Raw genomic sequence first — 6,714 nt, 5'->3', positions numbered from 1 at the left:
GGGAGCCCAACAGGTCGAGGCTGCGGTGGCTGAGAGCGGCCACTGCACTCCAGTCTGGGCGACAGAGTGAGACTCCAACTCAAAACAACACCAACAAAAATAATAATAATTATTATAGGGTAAAAGGACATGTGGGAAGGCCGGGCACGGTGGCTCACTCCTATAATCCCAGCACTTTGGGAAGTCAAGGTGAGAGGATTACCCGAGTCCACAGGTTCAAGGCCAGCCTGGGAAAATTGGCGAGACCTCATCTCTACAATAAATCAAAAAATTAACTGAGCATGGTGGCACGTGCCTGTAGTTCCAGCTACTTGGAAGCCTGAGGCAGAAGGATCGCTTGAGCCCAACAGGTCGAGGCCACCGTGCCCGGCCCTCAGGTAAAATATATATTGAGAGACTGAATATGCAAATAGCAGTGGTCAGAACTCTGACCTATAACCTGCAGCAACGTGCCCAAGAAATCAACTTCTTAACCTCAATAAACAGCCCAAGAAGCCAGCCAGCTATAAGGCAGACTTGCAGGAAGCCAGACTGCTGTTGTCCCTAGTTACAATCTGGAAAGATAAATTGTAACTTCTGTAACAAGTGATCCCAAGTGGCCAGGACTTAATTACTAACTGACAGCCTCCCTTTGTTCCTGCTTCTAACTTCAGACCAATCAGAGAAAGTCAAATATGCCTCCCAACCATTCGTGTAGGCAGCTGACCTCACAGTTAGCTGCCTCCGGTTGCCCCAAGCCAATAGCCTCCCATCAGGGCACAGGAAGCTGCCTCTTTTGTCCACTATAAGCTGTCCCACCCCACGCCTGCCTTCAAGTCTCTGCCAAATGCAGGCGATGATGGCTGACTTTTCTGCTGTAGCCAGCTCTGAATAGCTAGCCTTTGTTCTTCTCATTTCTCATTTCCTTTATTTCATATATATGTGTGTATACATACAGTTAATACATAGTTACTCTGTATATTATATATTGTTAATTATATATTGACAATATATTGTTATATATTGTTAATAGTTAATATATACAGAGGGTGCCAAAAAACGTATACACATTTTAAGAAAGAAAAAACTCTTAAAATTGTAATGATATATACCAATAACAAGAGATGAATTCAAGTTTTGCTTGACTTCTGCAATCACAAGAGGTGCTCAAAGTAGTTACCATCAGAGTCCAGACACTTCTGACTATGGCAAGTTAAAAATATCACATAGATAAGCCAGGAGTGGTGGCTCATGCCTGTAATCCCAGCACTTTGGGAGGCAGAGGAGAGAGGATTGCCTGAGTCAGGGGTTCAAGACCAGCCTGGGCAACTGGTAAGACCTCATCTCTATAATAAATAAAAAGATAAATAAACAGTACATAGATAACATCTCTTAAAATGTGTATGCAATTTTTGGCACCCCAGGTATTGTTTGCATATATTGTTAACAAGGCAGGGGAGCTAGTACAAGTTAGACATAGCTAGATAAATTTCCGGTAGGTAGGTTTTAGGAAACGTTCAGACAGTTTTAAAATAACATTTTACTGCAGGCCAAGCTGGCAGCCTACTCCATCCCCTTGGCAAATCAAAAGCAAATCCCATCAGATGTAAAAATAGGACAGCCCAACCTTTCAGCTCATAATCACTAAAAATCCTTAAAGCAAAAGACTCAACCCCACCCCTTAACTGATCAAAACCATAGAAAGAATCATAAAAAAGCCCCTGGCCTGGCGCAGTGGCTCCCGCCTATAATCCCAACACTTTGGGAAGCCGAGGTGAGAGGATTGCCTGAGCCCATGGGTTCGAGACCAGCCTGGGCAAACTTAACGAGACCTCGTTTCTACAATAAATCAAAAAATCAGCCAGGCATGGTGGTGCACGCCTATGGTTCCAGCTACTTGGAAGGTTGATGTGGAAGAATCTCCTGAGCCCAGCAGGTCAAGTCTGCGGTTGAAGTGAGCCTGCCACTGCGCTCCTGCCTGGGCAACAGAATGAGTCTCCAACTCAAAACAAAAACAAAAACAAAAAACCCTCCTCCCATCAGAGGCAGAGGGCAAGGGTTACCCGTGCTCCATCCTTAGCACATCAATAACCAGGTAGCCATATCTAGCTCGTAGTTGAGAGCAAAGAGAAGTCTCCTTTCAGAGAGTCTTGCCTGTCCCAGACCTTTCTGGTATGACATTTTCACCAGCCCTTCCTTTCCTCTCTTCTTTCTCTGATAAACTTTGTTTTGAAACTTGCTGACCACTCTAAAAAATTATTTCAGGGTCGTCAAAGAACCCATGGATTTGTGCTGCACCCCACTCGGGGTAAGTTAATTTATATTATATATGGCTTATATCCATATATAAAATATATTCTCTATATATGGAGTTCACATAGATATAGTTTATATATATAGTTTTTTGTTTTGTTTTTTTAATTGTTTTTTTTCTAGTTGGAGTCTCACTCTGTCACCCAGGCTGGAGGGCAGTGGCACGCTCCTGGCCACCGCAGCCTGGACCTGATGGGCTCAGGCGATCCTTTCGCTTCAGCCTTCCAAGTAGCTGGAACTACAGGCATGCACCACCATGACAGACTGACTTTTTGATTTATTGCCAAGGCTGGTCTCGAACCCTTGGACTCAGGCAATCCTCTTGCCTCTGCCTCCCAAAGGGCTGGGATTACAGGTATGAGCCACTGCACCTGGCTATGCCAGTGATTTTTCAGTGAAACTTTAGGGGGTCAATGGCTATGACCCCGCACCATCATCAGATGATGGATTGAATTTTTTGGCAGCCTTAGACTTTCTAAAGCAGGCACTCTTAAGAGGGCCTAGGGGAATCCTGGGGATGGGACTTGTTTAAGAAACTATGTTAGTGTTTAAGTCTCTTGACATGGTACGAGGGGTTGGATGAAATCTTTTGTGCTGATAGTGGGTAACTCTGATAGGGCAAGGTTGAAGCCTAGTTGAGAAAAGGGGTTGGAGGAGCCTGGCTAAAGTTTGGTCAAGGAGAGAATTTTCGTTTTTAGAAGTCTAGGAGCGCAGGGTGAAGAGGGATTGAAAGGCACGGGAAACAGCCAGAAGGATGTCTCCCGAGATGGCACCAACACTAGGGAACCTAACAAAGACAACAAAGGCCATAAATTCCTGCCTCTCCGGTGCGCGCGCGAAACTTAGAAACTCATGTACAAACATTATCTCCCTATAGGAATACTACCTCATAGCTCCCTCCAATAAAGACCCTAAGATGGCTCTGGCTGGCACGGCCAGGCTCAGAGAGCACAGGCCGCCTCCTCCCAAAACCGATAAATACAGACCTCTCTCTCGCCCTCTCTCTCTCACTCCCTTTTCCCACCAGGCGGTTACAGACCTCCTTCCCTCTCCCTGTAGCCGCTGCTCTAATAAATCTCTTGGCCTCAAAGGGTACCGAGTCTCACTGGCGCCATCGTCCTTCAGGGATAGTTTAGGCAGATCTCCGCTAGCTGGTTGTGAAGGGTTTTTCAGATCTTGTGGAAGGGAAGAATGATCAGAAAGCAGATAGCTAGCATTAACTAAATATATAGCCAGGCGTGGTGGCTTGCACCTGTAATCCCAGCACTTTGAGAAGCGAAGGTGAGAGGATTGCCTGAGCCCAGGGGTTCGAAACCAGCCTGGGCAACTTGGCGAGACCTCGTCTCTGCAATAAATCAAAAAAGTATCCAGGCATGGTGGCCCGCGCCTATAGTTCCAGCTACTTGGAAGGCTGAGGAGAAAGGATCGCCTGAGGCCAGCAGGTGGAGGCTAAGATAGCCATGAGCATACCACTGCACTCCAGCCTGGGCAACAGTGAGACTTGGACTCAAAAAAACAAAACAAAAACAGGGTGCAACTTGTTGAGATCTCGTCTCTATGATAAATCCAAGAATTAGCCGGGTGTATTTCCAGCTATTTGGAAGGTTGAGGTGGAAGGAAAGCCTGAACCCTGCAGGTCGAGGCTGCGGTGACTGTGGGTGTGCCACTGCACTCCAGCCTAGGTGACAGAGTGGAACCCCAACTGGAAAAAAAAATCACTGGCATGGGGCAAGTTGATGAACAGAAGAAAAGTCACACATATTTTATTTAGCCTGTATACATGGGAACCTTTAGAGTGAAAACCCAACTTCCCAATGAGTTACAGAAACTTAGGTACCCTCTTGAGGTAACAGGAAGGATGAGGACTTCTGTTCTGGCAAAACAGGAGAGGGGGAGGAACAGAAATTCTATTGGGGGCAACACATGGTTGGGAGAATGAATGGATGCAGAAACGGAATAACCAGCAAATAAGCCGGGCTCAGTGGCTCAGCCTGTAATCCCGCGCCTTGGGAGGCTGAGGTGAGTGGATTGCCTGAGCCCACGGGTTCGAGACCTACCTGGACAACTTGGTGAGACCTCATCTCTACAATAAATACAAAATTAGCCAGGCGTGGTAGCGCACGCCTGTAGTTCCAGCTACTTGGAAGGCTGAGGCGGAAGGATTGCTGGAGCCCAGCAGGTCGAGGCTGCGGTGGCCAGGAGCGGTCACTGCACTCCTGTCTGGGCGACAGAGGGAGCGGTCACTGCACTCCAGTCTGGGCGACAGAGTAAGACTCTAACTCAAAAAAAAAACAACAAAACAACCAGCAAATAGTTATCTTTGGATGCTGAATGAACCTGAGAGACAGACATTATACTTGAAAGAGGGTCTACTCATGTGTGGTCTTACCTTGCTTTTCTTTTCTGCAATAGATAATGAATAGCAGGGAGGGGAAGCCACTTCTCTGTATCTAAGCATAGGCAGGAAGGTCAGAGAGAACTTGTGGCAAAAAGTCATATTTGGTGCGGGTTCGAGACCCGCCTGGGCAGCAAGACCTCATCTCTACAATAAATCAAAAAATCTGCTGGGCGTGGTAGCACATGCCTGTAATTCCGGCTACTCGGAAGGCTGAGGCGGAAGGATCGCCGGAGCCCAGCAGGTCGAGGCTGCGGTGGCCGGGAGCGGCCACTGCCCTCCAGTCTGGGCGACAGAGTGAGACTCCAACTCAAAAAAAAAAACTAAACAAAAGATCCAGTCATCTCTGTACAAATTGAAGTTGAGTTCAGTTGATACTGAGCCCGCTTCCCTGTTGCAGTAGTTATTGCTAATGACGGTCTGTCTGTACCACTTTAACTAGTGTCTGGCTTTGTTTACCTTTGACACTAGCCATGTGTCTGCCTCTAGACCTCCCCCACCTACACAAGTAGCTGGTACCTGGTCTTACCCTGGGTCTCAGATTGTCTGAAATGAACAATCTCGTTTAGACATGTGATAGTGACTCGTGCCCATGGTAAGTCTTCCCATATCTAAGAAATCGTCCCCTGGATGAGGACCCAATCGACACCTACTCTCCTAGAGAGCTTTTTCTTTTTTTTTTTTTTTTTTTGTTTTTTGAGTTGGAGTCTCATTCTGTCACCCAGACTGGAGTGCAGTGGCCGCTCCCGGCCACCACAGCCTCGACCTGCTGGGCTCCGGCGATCCTTCCGCCTCAGCCTTCCGAGTAGCCGGAGCTACAGGCATGTGCTACCACGCCCAGCTAATTTTTTGATTTGTTGTACAGATGAGGTCTCGCCAAGTTGCCCAGGTGGGTCTCGAACCCATGGGCTCAGGCAATCCTCTCACCTCAGCCTCCCAAAGTGCTGGGATTACAGGCTGAGCCACTGAGTCCGGCTTAGAAAGCTTTTTCTAATGAACCAGACAAAAGCTTTTAGTTCCTACATACAACTACTTTCATGTTTATATACACCTGTTTTAACTACATATCTCAGCAACTATTCACTAAATATTTAGGAGGTCACTGATGGTAGATCCCTGGCATACCTTGTGTTGAATCCTTGCAATCGTAGACAGGCTGTTATGGGTAAACAGGGTTGATGATATGGGTGATGATAGGGGTGTTATGAAGAACAAATAATGCTGGCACATAGTGGGGAGCCAGAAATTGATGTGCAATTAGCGAATGAATGAATTAATAATGGAAAGCTCATAGTACTTCATAAATGTGAGTTGCAATAGACCCAGAAAATAAGCAAAATCAAATCCGTGAATCCCACAAGTAACTGACTTTCATCTGCTGACCAGCAACGCTACCTCATAAAACTGTTTCATTTTCTTTCTTTCTTTTTGAGTCAGAGTTTCACTCTGTTGACCAGGCGGGAGAGCAGTGGCATGCTTACGGCTGCCACAGCCTCGACTTGCTGGGCTCAGGCGATCCTTCCTTAGCCTTCCAAGTAGCTGGAACCACAGGCATGTGCCACCACACCTAGCTGACTTTTGGTTCATTGTAGAGATGAGGTCTCGCCATGATGCCCAGGCTGGTCTCGAACCCCTGAGCTCAGGCAATCCTCTCACCTCTGCCTCCCAAAGTACAGGGATTACAGGCCTGAGCCCCCACACCTGGGCTATTTTATTTTCTAATGACACTAATAGATTTAAGTATCTTATTTATTTTTGGAGTCAGGGTCTCACTCTGGCACCCAGGTTGGAGTGCAGTGGCACAGTTTACAGCTCACCACAGCCTCTACCTCCCAGGCTCAGGCGATCCTTTTTTTTTTTTTTGAGTTGGAGTCTCACTCTGTCGCCCAGACTGGAGTGCAGTGGCCGCTCCTGGCCACCACAGCCTCGACCTGCTGGGCCCCGGCGATCCTTCCGCCTCAGCCTTCCAAGTAGCTGGAACTACAGGCGTGCACTACCACGCCCGGCTGATTTTTTTTGATTTATCG

This window comes from Carlito syrichta, unplaced genomic scaffold, assembly GCF_000164805.1.
Source record: "Carlito syrichta isolate Samal-C Ts95f unplaced genomic scaffold, Tarsius_syrichta-2.0.1 Scaffold304068, whole genome shotgun sequence".
Taxonomy (NCBI): domain Eukaryota; kingdom Metazoa; phylum Chordata; class Mammalia; order Primates; family Tarsiidae; genus Carlito; species Carlito syrichta.
This window is presented reverse-complemented; position numbering follows the sequence as displayed.